At 47.9% G+C, this 15714-nt stretch overlaps 1 protein-coding gene across 1 annotated transcript in view; it reads left to right on the top strand.

Moving 5' to 3' along the window:
- HS3ST4 (heparan sulfate-glucosamine 3-sulfotransferase 4) overlaps positions 1–15714 on the top strand; it is a 394282-nt gene that overhangs the window by 350109 nt on the left and 28459 nt on the right. The window lies entirely within an intron of this gene.

Here is a 15714-nt window from a genome sequence, read left to right as displayed (position 1 = left end):
GGACAGTCGTGGGATTTACTGCTTTCCGAACACGTTTGTGTGGGGCACGTTTGGAGGAGTTGATAGTCATTCATGATCTCATTGAATTGTCTTTAATAACTCTACCCCCCCCCCCAAAATAGGTCCTACTGATTTTAAAGGTGAAGACACCAAGGCACAGAGAATTCAAGTACCTTGTGAGAAATTGGCAAGAGGGAAATTGGAATTGGCCTGTGTGACAGCTTAACTGCTGTGGGCCTCTTCAGAAATGCTCCGAGATTCCCTGTTGTACCGCTGCCTTCAGAGGGCTCCATCCACCACGGCCAGTTCTGGGTTCAAGATACCAGGGCAGAATAGCTCCTTCCTCCCTTCCTTGTCCCACCAACCAACATTTTCTGGAGACATAGTTTGTCCACTTTTCTGCTAGGAACCGGGAACACTGGAAAAAAACCAGAATTCATCCTTCCTCTCAAGTACTGATGACCCACTAGATGCCCACTGTGGAATGAATGAATGGATGAATGAATGAATGCCTCACGGAAGCCCGAGGACGGAAAGAGCAGACCGCTCCAGTTTTGGGAGCCCGACTTAAGACAGACCCCTGAGACAATGACGGAATTACAGGTGGTTCATTGAGGGGTTCATCCCCGGAAACCCCAGTACAGGTGCGGACAAGGGAACAAGATAAAGCAAAGAGCCAATGCACCGTCAAGCGGGGCACCAGTGAGGATAAAGGACACATGGTCCCACGGGGAAGCTTGGGGTGACACTGTGGAGCGTATCTCAGGGCTTCCCCAGTCAAGGAATGAGAGAGCCATCAGCCCTTGATTGTTGGCTGCTCCTAGCATGGGGCTCTTAACTCTAAGCCACTTCTAATCTATATCCGCAGCAGCCAGTGAAACACCTGGAACTAAGTGTCCCAGGCACAGGCAGCTGCTGTCTGTCAAGTTGGGGTTCACAGCCGCAGCTGGATGAGAGGGCACGGGTGGAGCTTTGGTGGCTACTGCCTTGCTGATCAGAGTGTATCCGTGGAGCAGCATCTCTTAGCATGACTGGAGGGCTTCCTGGAAGTGTACGGTCGCAGACACTACCCTAGCCCTACGACATGGGAGTCTGGCTTGTAAATATCCCTAGCTCATCAACACCCACGGCAACGTGTGGGAAGCCCTGGACTATGGGAGAGTTTTCAGTTGTAGTCAGGCATTCTGCAGACCCTGTATGGAGGCTCTCAAAGGGGCCAAGCATCCCACTCGGTACTGAGGAGTCAGGGGTGGATGAACCCCAGATGGGGCCCTTGGGCAGTTTCGGAGACTTTGTCAGTTCTGTGCGGGCAGGTGGTCTGTCGATGACGTAGGTACACACAGCGTGGACTGGGAGGTCTTCGCTGGGGCCCACGACGCTGTTCAGCTGTGAGAGGAGATGGCTAAGCTGAGTCCTTATGGATCGGGGAGATTTATCCAGGTGAAGAAATCAGAACAGCTAGGGATGAGGAGATAGCAGGTACCAGGAGTCGGAGGCCGAACGAGAGCACCAAGCCATTCTGGCGCTGCCAGTAGAGGTAGACACCACTTCATTTTGGGGACACTTTCTTTGAGACGGGAGGGTGGTGGGAGCCAAGTGCATCAGTGTTCCCTAGGGTCCATAAAGCATAGTGTTTATGGAGATGTGTTCTGGGCATCCTGTCCTGTCAATCACTTTTATACTCCCTTGAAGTTCTCTAAACCTTGACGTGACTGCAGCTGCTCTTTGTCTGGTCACACTCCCCGGCATCCGGCAATGACCGTGTGGTCCCCCATCAGTCCTCAATGGCTTGCTGATCTTTACCCTCTGATTCCTTAACTGTTTGCTTTGAGATGTCTTCCCTTCTCCCTTCCCTTCCTGAGAAGGTCTTCTCCAGCCTTCAGGATCGTGTTAACCATTTTGGTAATGGGAATAATGAGAGCATCAGGTAGCCTGGGCTTCTAGAACTTTCAACCAAGGCTCCATGCTTGGTTGAACTTGGGCATGTTTCCTAGGCTCTCTGTGCTACAGTTCCATCGTTTATAAATAACGCTGTGGTAGATCTTGCTAATGCTCCCCCTTCATTTCTGGTTTCTTCTTCTGGGGCACGTCAGGTGCCCTTGAAGTTGGGTACGGTCCCGTGACTTGTTTGGACCACTGAAAATGGGCACGGGCAATTCTTTGTGGAAGATGGTAAGAACCGGCTGGTGATTCTCCATCCTCTCGTCTCCTACGCGAGCACGCTTGGGGCTTCAGGTGTGAGTAGTGGCTTCATTAGATAGTGGGCCGTCTGTCACCCTGTGGCCCCGTGCGCTGACTTCAAGGAGCAGCCCTCTCCCCGCCGCTCCCTTGTCGCCCATTGTATCACGCACATTCTGTGAATCATCAGTAAACCTTGTTTGTTTGAAGACGCTGAGTTATGGAAGTTGTCACTAAAGCATTCGCTGACCTCCTCTAATGCAGGCATTAAATACAGGGGTTGATTGTAAGGATTGAACATGGTATGCTCAATACGCCTTCATGCAGGGCCTGGCACAAGAAATGCTTAATAAACGGAAGCGGCTATTAATGTTATTCAAGGCCAAGGTGAAAGAACACAGATTGTGCCTCATCGCCGTCTAGTTCCTTGTCTGACATAATTAGCTAGTCCTCCTCTGCCCTCTGATGCCCATTCCACATACTTCTGCAACACCCAGAATTGCAGCAATGTGCATGTTAGTCCCTCTGCCACACCAGCTCTTAGGCTCTCCAGCACTGGAAGGTTGTCTGTTACTTCTCCCCTCCTGCCCCGGATCGAGGCACAGTGCATGGAGCCAGAGGGGGTGTTTGGAGCTCCAGATGGTATGAAGTTGAGTGAACTGCATTGTTTTGACTATTTCTGCAGTGAGGGCACCTACCATGAGCCTTGTACTTAATTTTCCTCCTTCCAACCTTTATTTCATTCTGCTAATTAATTCTATCAAATATATCTCAAACACTGAGTATTTGGTGCTACCTACACCAGAGGTCAGCCAACTTTTCCCACAGAGGGCCAGTTAGTAAATATTTTAGATTTTGCAGACTCTTAAGTTCTCAGTTCTACTACTCAGCTTTGCTTTTGCAAAGTGAAACTGGCCAGAGAAGACATGTCAGTGGAGGGATGTTACTCTGTTGCAATAAAACCGGATTTATAAAAGCAGGAAATGGACCAGATTTGGCCTGTGGGCAGTACTTGACTGATCTCTCATCTAAACAGCTGGCAGTTTACACTCATATTGTAGTGCAGGGGAGATTTTTTTTAAAAGCCAGAAAAGAGTTAAATAAAGCAATAATTTCACATGTGACAGGTGCTGAATAAGAAACAACAGAATCATTTGATGGTTGGTAAGGGAAATGACAGAGCTCCTTTATTTGGATTGTGAAGTCAGGATGGGCTCTCTGCGGGAAATAACATGTGAAACAAACTTGAATCAGCTTTGTGGGTTCTGTAGGGAGGAGGATTATGGAATTATAGAGGAGTGGCAAGTGCAAAGGTCCTGTGACAGGAATGGGCAAAGCATGTCGCCCAGCAGAAAGACGATCTTACAGTAGCTCCTGGTGAGATGGCCTCCTTGCCAAGTCTGGACTTTACCCTGATACCCTGATGGTCTGAGTTCCCTAGCTTTAGCTTTATTCCTTTGTTCCTGGCCGGATCCCCAGGGGCTAGCTTCTATAATGCCTGTTCTCCTAAGAATTCCCTTCCTTCAGATGTCTGTGAGTGGTCGTTATACCTCCCCTTGGGCTCTGCTTATCCACGCTAAACAGAACTAATTTGCTTAATCCCTCCCTGATATTTCAGTGCCTCCAGCCATGTGCTTTCTGCAGAGACTTTGTCCTCCTCAAACAAGGATCCCTCAGAAGTAGACTGTCCCCCAGAACTTGCTTTCCCTAAACCATTTTTCCTCTTGCTTCTCTTTCTGAAGTCAAGTCTCAGAGCTCACACCCCAGCTCACCTCCCATCGCTTTTTCCTTGCAAGATTGTAGGGACTGAAGCTGTAAATGTGCCCCCGTCTAAAGAGCCGCGTGCCTCCATCATACCTTTGTCTTCCGAGATCTTTATTCTGCCAAGCAGAGTGCTAGAGTTTGTTAGTTTCTTTTGTGCTTTGTAAATCCCCTGAGTGCCAGGATGCTAATGATTTTGTGATATTCCCTGCTTTGTCACCAGTCACTGCTTTGGAATGTAGCTGTCACCCACCAGTGGTGTGTCCCAGGGGGACACACACAGCACAGCCTTCCAGGAAGGACTCTTCGATGGAATGTGTCTCTGCTGGCCTTCTCTCTCATCCAGCATTCTGGAGCCTTTCAGAAGAGAGCTCAGGGGGGCGAACAGAGGCTGGGGTTTCAGGCCAGAAAACTCAGACTCAAATTCTGACTGCTCCCTAGTGACCCTGTCATTTGGGGGCAAGCTAGCTCACCCTTTCCTGGAAACCTCAATGAACTTCTAAGATGGGAACTGTATGAACAAAACCCAGCTCACGGGATTGTGTGGCAGCCTCATGAAATAGCACCTGTGAACATGAATTTGTTCCTCGGTTCATTTATACCTTTTCGTGGAGTATCGTGTCTATCCCAGGCCAGTGTGGGGACCCAGAGATTCAGTGGCACCGAAGATAATTTCATCGGGGTGAACAGGTGGGGCATAGCTACTGCCTTTGGGAGGCCGACTGTCTTGGCAGAAAGGATAATAAGATCTTGCCATTTCTTAAATGTTATTCTATCCACACGTGGTGCTAGTACACAAGTGATCTCAGTCGGTCCTTCTGAAAAATTCCTATATTAGTCCTAGTTTATACATCAGAAAATTGGGGTTAAAAGAAGCTGCGGGGCTGTCTGGGCGGCTCCGTTGGTGAATCGTCTGGCTCTCCATTTCGGCTCAGGTCACCATCTCAGGGTCGTGGAGTCGAGCCCCATGTTGGGCTCTGTGCTCTGCGTGGATGGAGTCTGCCTCTCTATTGCTTCTCCCACCCTGCCCACTCGCTCTCTCAAATAAACCAATAAAGTCTAAAAAAAAAAAAAAGTCTCTGGAACTTGCCGGAGATGAGCGATAATAGGAGCACGCTTAGGATTTGAGTCTGGGGCAGTCTCTCTGTCTCTAACCCCAGTGCCCTTAACCAAAGAGATCTGCTCCTTCATTCAAGTACAAAGAATGGCAGAATTCGTAGACGCTGTAATCTCTAGCTTCGTGCCCGTTAAGAAGAGAGTTTATTCCGATGAAAACCTTGGAAGAGATGGGTTGAACCCGTGTGTCCAGCACAACGCTTTTGTTGTATTTGGCCTTGCTTTCTCAGGGTAAGGACAAAATCTCTTTTGAGTGATTCTTACAGTGATTGATTGGGGCTTGGAGTTCATGTTTCCAGATCCTTTTCTGAAAGATCCTTGGGACATCTCATATGTGTCTATTCTATATAACTATATAATACCTAATATTATATATCAATCCTAAAGATATTTATTAAAATTCTACGGAGTATCACAAAGGCCTCCAAAGGCCACATAAAAATCCTTAGTCTTATTCTCCAAAAAGCATACTTTACGGCTGTGTGTAAAGACAGATGAATACTTTAATGGTGATTTGTAAACCAGGAAGAGGAGAGATTAGTTCTGCTTGGAGGGAATCCAGAGAAGTCTCCAGATGGGACTGGTACTTGGGTCTTGGGTCTCAGAACCAGCAGGAGATTTCTAGCCGCTGTATTTCTGGCCCTTTGTTGGGCTTCATTGACAGCGGTGACCTTGATGTTCTTTCTAACCTCAGGAGGTCTGTTCTGCAGCAGAGACAGCTGAATCCACGGAGGGTTTCCGTGTGAATCATCAGGCAAGGAGCCGGGGCCTGTGTTGTGCCTCTATCTTTCCCCTAAGTGGAGACCTGGTTCTTCAAGCCAGATTTCTTCCCACTCCGTTCTCTGAGGAACTCCCCTCCTGCATCAGCTGATGGAAAAACCTAAGTGGCGATGTCACAGCAGGCAGCTGGGAGCGGAGGTGGGAGAAGAGTTGGTTTAAAGTCAGGCCGGTCCATGTTCACGCCTCAGCTTCGCCAGCCACAAGCTTTACAACCGCGTGTCACCCACCTCTCCGGCCTCCATCTGTAAAATGGGCTGATGAAACAAACCGGGCATGAGCAGTAAATGGAATTTATCTGAGAGCTGCCTTGGGTGCCAGCCCTCCAGTCAGTCTCAATGTCTGTGTCTTCTCGTCCCTCCGATGTCACCTCCACATCGCTGTTTGTGGTGGCCTTTCCCTCTCTGTCCCCTTGGTTTAATTGTTCGTGATAGTCTCGAAAGTCACATGAGTGTTTCTACACCCAGTGGGGGCGAGTCAGCGCCGAGAGAGGAGGGACACTGCATCTGTTTTCCTAACACCCAGAACAAGGCCTGACACGTAGTAGGGCTATAGAAAATCCTTCCTGAATGAATGCGGTGCGGAAAGCCTTTGACCCTTAATAAATACCAGTTTCTTCCTTCCCTCTTCTCTCCCCCGACTGATCTCCGGTTGTGTCTTTCACAAACGCACACTTAGGTCTTCCCTCTGTGCTTTCTGATAACCTGACCCCGAGTTAACTGGGTCCCCGAACACTTCTCCTTCCCCAGACCACCCTGAGTGTACAGGGAGGGTTTTTCCCCTTTTTTCTTACTTTTTTTCTCCCCCCTCCAAGCCTTTAATGTGGAACGTGATGATTAATTGTTCTTTAAACACTTTGGGGGCTGCCGCTTCCACATCTGTTTATCTTGTGGCGCCCAGAAGAGCCCTGGTAATTCCGAGCCTGCCGCCTCTCCTCCTGTCCCCTCGGCCGGGTCCTGGTGGGGCTGGAGGTGACGTGATTTGATCATTCAGGCAAAAGCTGGGCCCATGGCTGCTGGCTGCGCTGAGGGGGCACCTCTGAGCCGCTCGGCTGTATTTAGTTACAATGAATAGGATTTCAATCACCTCAACTTGGTTAGAGCAAGCCCCGGGCTGCACGGGAGAGTAAATAATGAGCCCCTGCTCACTGGGGGGTAGCTCTTCTCTCCCATTAAAGGACAGGCTGGTCCTGGGATGAGAAACCCAGCAAAGCAGGTCTTCCCAGTGGAACCCAGGGAACCCCTCTCCTTCGGGTCCGCCACCCCCAGACCTGTAACCTCACACTTCTGGCTCCCTCGCTGCCCTCACGGCGAATCTATCAACAGGCCCTCCGATTTAAAGCCGTAAGTTCCTCTCAGATCCCTTCTCAGCTTCGCCAACCCCTGAGGCCAAGCCCACGACATCCCTCATGTGGCTTACTGCATAGCCTAGAACCCCCCCCCCCCGCTTCAATCCGTTCCATTGTGGTTCTGCTTCTGCCGAACCCTCCTATGCCCACTATGTAAAACCCTGCACTGCTTTCCCATTTCTCCCAGATAAGGATAAAACCCTTCATGAGTCTGGCCTCCTCCGAGGTCCTGGGCGATGTGGCCCCACACCCTCTGTGGGACATGGGTTCCTCTCCCCCCGCGCACCCACATCCCATCCTCTGGACCTTAGTGCAGCTTTGGCTCTTCCTCATGGAAGGCACATTCGTGTCCCCTGGCTGGGTCACCTCCCGAAACTGTCGGCTTCCACGATGCACTGAGCTTTTTCTCTGATGAGCGCACAACTCTTACAATGGAACATTTCTTTTTCTTATTGGGATTTATGTTTGCGTCTCTACTTAGACTTCAGGCTCCACGAGGGCAGGACCCTATTCATTTTGCTCATATTTTACCTCCATTATCTACTATCAGAGAAGAACCACCCCTCCCAGAGGACAGTGAGAAGTAATGAGGATAGACAGGGAGACTTCATGAACCAGAGAGGACAGTTTATGACTCACAGCAGCACAGTGAACATGTAGGACCATCAGTTTAGTTATACTGGTCCCCCCTTGCTCCCATGGGTGATGTGACTGGCCCAGAAGTATGTCACCCATGCTGCCACCCCTCTGAGGAACCCAGGGCTGAAGGCCCAGCACCTTTAGAAGGAAGCCTCAATCAGACTATCCTCTCCCCTGGGAACAAACAGGCACATGGTAGCTGCATTGTGGTTGCCTTGATTCCTTAGTCACCTGGGTGACCAGCGGTAGACACGACTCAGTAGCCAAGCGGCATCGGAGAGGTCTTGTGGTTTGGCACACTTGGCCAGAACGTGAAGGTTACTCAAGCAGTAACACACCTTCCCTGGCTTAGTAGTGCCCAGGGTAGCTTCAGAGGTGACCCTGAACAAATGACTCACCTTCTACTCATCACAACTTTTGCACTAGTTGTGATGATCACTGCATACAGTACGTATGATATATGTACTGTAATGTAACATAATGTAATATATATGATATACATACTGTAATGTAACATAATGTAATATATAAATGGTTGTAGCTATAACAGTGACGAAGTAGTAGCAACAGCAGTAACATTGAGCTCACTGGGTTAGCGGGAGGGTGACATGAGTTAATCCATGGGAAGTAGTTTGCACAGTTCCTGGCACGTGGTGAATGCAGACAAAGGCTAGCTCGCAGCTGTGGGGGGCAGGGCTTAGCTGTGGGTTAGCCATTGCCATTGGCTTATGGTGGTGGCTGGTTGAGGAGAGGCGATGGGTTGGCTGTGTTGGCAGTTGCTTGTGAGGTTTGGCTGGCTGCTGTGGTCATTGATTTGCTCGGGTTGTGGGGGATGGGTTGCCGTGGTTGCCTTCCCTGGTCCCCTTCACCTTGGCCCTGAGGACCTCCAGAACACATGTGACCAGCCCCTGGTGGGGACGTGAGGTCAGAGAGCGGAGCCTCACTTCCTGGGCTGGGTCTGAAGTCAGCACATGAAGCTCGCTAAGCCTACAGACCCAACACTGCCCTGGAGGAAGCCTTCCGTCACCTGTCGAGTTCAGTCTGGGAGATTGTGCTTGTACAACCCTGTCAGGTGTTTCCTAGACACACTCAAGTTTGAGAACCACTAAGCTAGCCTGAAAGAAAGAAGTAAACCAATGTCTCTGTGCGTATGTGTGGACATTTAAACCGTTCTACCTTCTAGGTAATGAGCCAGTTCCTACTAAAGGTGAGGGATGGATAGGAAATTAGAAAGCGTTTTTCCATTACTTGCAATGTTCGCCTTGATCCATAGCCTCTGTATCCTTGCTGTGTGCTCTTAGCCGTGTTGGTAGATGGACTGATCAGCACGTACACCGAAAGCATCTAGCGTAGGATCTGGTACGTAATGGATGGTGAGTGAATGTTTAGTGAATGTAACTCATGCCTGATCAGATCCATATGCACAGTCTTTTCTTCAAGGAGCAGAGAACTTGGCCAGCTGCTTCCTGCCTTTCCAAGGTTGTATTTGTTAGTGTGGCCTGTCTTCCGTGTCCCAGAGCATTGTTTTCCTGACGCTTGGCTATACCGGGATGCGCAGGCCTCCTTCTACCTCTGCTGCTGGCGTCTCCCTTCTCAGCAAGGGCAAACTAAAAGAGGGTGTTTGGGGCCGCAGCCATAGACACAGGCAGAAGGCACCCTATCCTGGAGATGTGGCAAAGGGAAGTTAGTAACGGAACATTCCGGTTGCCATTCCAAAGGCTAAGAGTCCTAGACACTAACCCTGCGGGATCGTGAATGTGTAGGGAGGAGGGGGAGAAGAAATGGGCATTTGTGAAGCGTCCGTCGTGTGCCAAAAACTTTACCCCAAAAGAATCCAAACCAAGGATTCCGAATAGAAGTGGGAACCAGGAAGCAAAAATTTCAAGAACAGATTTTTTTTTTAAGAGACATTAATTGGGCACCTGCCATGTGGCAAGTGCTGCTCTAGATGTGGGGGTACAGCCATGAGCAAACAGATGAAAACCCCTGTCCTCTTGGGGATTTAGATTCCGCTGGACCATCCCATTGTAGAATTAGAAATGCCAGAGTGGCGAGAGGCGGCAGGTTTGGGACGCAGTCTAGAAACCCCGAGCTGAGGTCCCTGGTGACCATTCTCATGCCCTGAGCACCTTGTGCGCAGCAGCCCGGAGCCTCTCAAAGGGACTGTGTGGTATTCTGGGACTTCTAGAACTCTTCTCCCGAGGTACTACTGTTCAAGGGCCTGTCTTTGTCCCTCCCTGACCCCGTTCACGGCTGCATTTCCCTTGGCAAAAAATACATGGCAGAGAATTGGTCATAATGAGTTTTTCCACAGGACAATTCCCAGCTATGTTTAGCTTACCCTGAGTGGCAATGTGAGTTTGATCGGGCAGGAATCAGGAAAATGTCACTCACTGTGAGACCTCTGGCAGCCGAGCAGTGTGGTTTCTGCTGCTTCATGTCCAGTCACCACCAGCCCAGGGCCTCAGAGCTGATAATTCGTCATCACACCTGGCCAGGTTGGGGCTCCAGGTCCTGGCCCTAGGTCCTTCCATGGAAACATTGTCTTCTTGGATTAGCCGAGGTTTTTCAGAGAAATAGAACCAATAGAAGATTATCTGTCTATCGGTGTGTGGGAGTATAGAGAGAGAGAAAGAGATAGAAACAGGCAGACAGACCAAAGGCGAGAATAACAGGAGGAAGGGAGAGAGAGATTTATTATCAGGAATTGGCTCATGCCATTACAAAGGCCGAGAAGGCCCAGGATATGCAGTCCGTATGCTGGAATCCCTGGAGAGCCATTGATAGAAGTTCCAATCTGAGTCTAGAAGTCCTGGAACCAGAAAGATGAATGGTATAGATTCCAGACTGAGACCAAGTCCAAAGTCAGAAGACCAGTGTTCCAGCTTGGAGACAGTCAGGCAGACAGAGAGAGAGTCATTTCTCAATTAGTTTTTTCATTCTAGTCAGAACTTCGGGTCTTCAAACACACCACATTGAGTAGAAAAATCTACTTGACTTAAATTTATTCAAATTTAGTCACACCCCAAGACCCCTTGCACTGACACACCTGGAAATAATGTTTAACCAAATCCCTGTGGCCTGTGGCCCAGTTGAGTTGATGCATGGAATTGAGCATTACACTTACTTACTTTAGGATCTCTAGGATATTGACATGATATTTGACCCATAGTAGGTGCTCAATAAATGTTTTATTGGATGAATGGATGATCATAGTAGATATACGAAAGTTCGGGTGTGTGGATGATGATGCATGGGCAGACAGACAGATTGATGGGTGGAGGAAAGAAGGGTTTGATGGTGGTGAAATAACTTGTCTCAGGTCAAACATCTGGTATATGGCAGAGCGAGGATTAGAACGCAGGTGGTTGTTGGCCTCCATCCTGGTACTCAGACCTTGAGATGGACTCCAGCAAACATGGCCCCAACAGTCAATGGGGGGAATAGAAGAAAAGAAGGCCAGCATGCACTCCACATCGGTCGTCTTCAGTAAGAGTGTATTAACCCGCATGCGCTCATCCATCCAACAGATGTTCACTGGGGGCCCAGGATCCGACAAGGAGTAGGAACAGAGAAGTGAGCAAGTGAGCAGGACAGACAGAACTTCCTGCCCGTAGGGAATTCTAGTGGGGGAAGCAGAGAGTGTAGGTATGTGTGTATATATACGTACACATACACACACATATCTTCTTCGGTGATAAGTCAGGAGGAAAGAAGGGTGGGGGGGAGGACGTAGGGTTAACCTGTAGAAAGAAAGAGCTCCTGAGAAGGAGAAAGCCGACTCTGGAGGCCAAGTGGGCACCTGGTGGGAGAGTGTCCCCATCTAGTACAGAATCTCATTCTCACAACAGTGGTTACCTGAAAGGCGTTATAATTCCCAGTGTTCGGTTCGGAAAGGTATGATGACTTAATGTTGGGTACCTCCTTCCAGGTCACAGAGTGGTGGCAGATTTGGAACAAGTCTGTATACCCTCAACCACAAATTCTATGGGGCGGGGGTCTCTTGGGTACCCCAGATCCGTGCTCATGAGCAGGTGCCTTCTCTGTTCTCCCAGGCTTCTAGATGACTTCGTTGTCCTAGATTTTTAGGCCTGCAGGGCTCATGATGGTATGTTTGAGGCATTCATTTGTACCGTCCCTCACACCTGCTCCCAGTCCATGGTGCAGTGATACAATAATGAGAAAACTTTCCCACTCTGATTTATGAAAATTAGTCCCATTGCATTATTTACATGCCTCGTAAATCCCCCCCAACAGAACCGGAATCATCAGCATAGGCTTAAAAGAAATTTACTGGAACCGCCACCTGGCAGTATAGAAAGCCTCGTTCTTCCTAGAACGCCTTCATTAGTATCATATTATCTCGTGCGAGCCTCTTAGTAGTCTTAATGGTCTTGTGAGGTAGTTAAGGAAGCTATTATTACCCCCATTTTGCAGATGGGGCAACAGCAGCTCTCTTGCCCAGCCAGAGCTGAAGGCAAAAGACGAGGGCTGGGCCTAGTGGCCTTCCAGTTTAGAAATGGAACTGCCATCTGCCTAGTTACCAGCTCTCGAAGCCTGGGAGTCATCCTGGTTGTCACCATGGCCCTCAATGCTCGTATCCAGCCTGTTGGCAGACCCTGTTTACTCCAGTATGTATCTCCAACCCCGCCCCTACTCCTCCTCATCTCCACTTGCTCTCCCCAGGCCAGGCTGCCATCTTTCGCCATAAGCAGTCTCACGCTTCCGTTGTCCTGATTAATCTTCTCGATACTTCCTAGAGATGGGGATGGATAGATAGACTTCTGCAGATAGAAAGATAGGTAGGTAGGTAGGTAGAGGTAGGTGGAAAGTATCTAGAGACAGAAAGTTCTCAATCACTGGTTATTGAATGGATGCATGGTGGACAGGTGGATGGGCATACGGTTTTTACTTTTTGATCTCATAGATTTTTTTTTCACAGCCAAGTCACCAAGCTTTTAGGTCTTTGGTAACTGCCCCCACCCCTTTCCTTCTGCAGTATCCTGTCCTTTCAAATTTGTTTCAGGGTTGTAGTCTCTTAACAGACAAGAAGTTCTCATGTGACCCCAATAGTAAGGCCCTAACATGATAATGTTGGTTGTCTTCTGAATGTATAAACTTATTTATTGCCTTACTTTTGGTAGCAGTTCCCTTCTTGCAAGGATAGAAGAAAAAGAAAAAGCTGTGTATTACAAAAGCATATCCTATCTGCAAGCACAGTTGATTTATGGATGCAGAAAGTGGTTCTGTTAAGGGTGAGTGCATTAATGTAACAATTCTGAAATGGGCTCATGACACCTGAAAGCCTGAAATCACACAAAAGTCCAGTCTTAGTAAGGTCCATTGGTTGTCATAGTTAGGATTTTTCTTATGAAGAAGGTCTCCACGGTACTTGGCATAATCATCACCCGTGGTCCCTAGTTCTGGTATTTCCTTCCTGCTGGGATATTTGTCATTAAACCTTTGGGCTCTCAAAAGGTGGTCCTTTGAATTCTCCATGTTGCTGCATAGAAAAGCCTATGGGTTTCTCACTAGTCTCACCATCATTTCTCTCTTTCTTCCCTGGTGTTGCCAGTTTCTCCCGATCTACTTCACATGGGAACAAATCAAGTAAAGTAAAATACTATTCCTTGAAACAGCTGTCCCTTGGGTAGCATATCTGGTCTGTACTAGACTCAATATCTAGTCCGTGCGAAACAAATACATTCCACCGCCATCCACCAGTGGCCGTGGATTATGTTTACCTGCCACCTCGCGTGTATAATGTGGGGTGATTTACTCTCTCTGGGTTTTAGCTCATTTGCTCATGTTCTTTTTCTTGAGGATAGAGTGTAAGAAAACAAATATTTGTTGAGCACTTTTTTTTGGGGGGGGGGGCTCACTTCAGGTTATTGTGCAAGTGGAGGGAAGGTTTCTTCCACACAGTGATTCAGGAATCCATGTTGATGGAGATTCTGACATTTTAAACATCAGGCTTCCAAGGCTGCTCTGGATATACACATGTACCATGCAGAAGAGGAAGCAACATGGAGGATCACCAGTGGGACATTTTTCTAGGGCAGATCTGGGGGTGAACGTATCACCTTTGTTCATATTCCTTTGGCTAGAACTCAGTCACATGATGACATCCAAGTGCAAGGGAGGCTGGGAAATGTAGTCTAGTTATCTGCCCAGGAGATGGAGCAAGTGGGTTTGGGGCAGTAAAGCCTAACTCTGCCACCCAGAACTGGATGTTTTAATATAGTTGCCTTATTTAAACTTGAAAACAATGGAGTAAGGGAGGCATTTTTATCACCATTCTCAAAGAGGAACCTAGACATAAAGTAAAATGAAAGAGAACACAACACTGATACAGCTAGTAAGTTGTAGGGTCTAGCTGTGAATTTGGATCCATATGACTCCAACTCGGATTTCTTCTTGGGAATTCACAGATCTTCGCTAAGGAAGGGAAAGATTTGACTTTGGGGCTCATGAAATAGCCATGAAAACTCTTGCTGGCTGCCAGAAATGTGTGGAGTAAACTCCTCATTGCCCTCATAAGATGGACAGGAGCTACCCTGGGCATCTTGATTAGGAAATATTTATCCTACATCTCCAGGTATCTTCTCTTTAAGCACGTTGGCTTCATTCTTTCACATGAATCCTTCTGGCTACTTTATTTGCTCCCCATAAATGAGACTTTGGTACCTGGCTAATCAAAACCTCCCCCATCTTAATTAACCTAACGCCATTTTGCCTGGCAATAAACTTAGTTAATGACCATATCATGTAAAATTCAGTACCCTTGAGTGTTTCACATCCATTTGTATATCCAATTCTTTTAATCCCTGGAAACCAAATTTTAAAGAATGGGGTTTGGGTTTTTTTTTTTTTAAATCAATATCACTAAAAACTACTTAGAGTGTTTGAAAGTAGCTAAAATGTAAGGCATCGCCCACACCAATATAGAAAAAGACCAACTTTCATAAAATGTACAAATATAAATACACGTGCACACACACACATAAGAAATACAGAGTAAAATTAGAATGCTTTTAACATGTTGTTTCAATTCTTAAAATTTCATAAAGGTAATTTAAAGAGGAAAAAAAAAGCAGTACATTTGACTTGTACTTCTCCAAGTAAATGTGGTTTTCATGACTTGATTGTTAGGTGGGTTGTTCATTAAGAGAAGTTGGTTTAAATAAACTGGCTTGGTTGAGTCCTGTGTAGACCTTAGCATTCTCTGATTTGAAGGCATCTCTTCCTCTGGTATGACTGACCAGTCACCCTCTCAGGACTCTAGGGACCAGACTTCCTTCGTGGAAGCTTGGGGCCTCAGCCAACCTCCACCAATCCCTCCCCGTCTCCACTGTGTTGTCTGTAGGCTCCATCCTGGCAGCCAGAGGTGGCCCTGCCTATTGTTTGGGATGGACAGTGGTTGGCAAAGAATTGTAGACCAGTGAGCTGTCATCATTCGGGTTCAATCTTCTGACTTCAGTAAGTAACCAAAGAATGACCATTCTGTGCAGTTGCTACCTGTTGAAGGATCAGCAAGTCTTGTCTTTAGAAACTTTGTCATTGAAGCTCCCAGATTTCACTGGGATTCAGTCCTCGGACAGCTTCTCTATTTTCACCCACTGCCTTAATGAGCTCAGCCAGTTTCAAGGCTTTGGATACTTCCAGTGTGCTGATTTCCAGGTTGTAGCTCTCCATCCAAACATGTTAACACTTGACTAGTAAAGCCAACTGCGGTCTCAGCACCCCCCACTCGGATGTCTAAGAGGCACCTCTGAACTAAAATGTCGAAAAGCAAACTCTTCATTTGTCAGCTCCCCCAACTCCTCTCTTGTTGGCTGGCACCTTTCCTTCAAGGCCGGAACCTTGGAGCTGTTCTTGGCTCTTAATCTGCAAGC

Source organism: Mustela nigripes, chromosome 11 (genome assembly GCF_022355385.1).
Source record: "Mustela nigripes isolate SB6536 chromosome 11, MUSNIG.SB6536, whole genome shotgun sequence".
NCBI lineage: Eukaryota > Metazoa > Chordata > Mammalia > Carnivora > Mustelidae > Mustela > Mustela nigripes.
The sequence above is the reverse complement of the archived record's forward strand: the minus strand, read 5'-3'. Positions and strand labels throughout refer to the sequence as shown.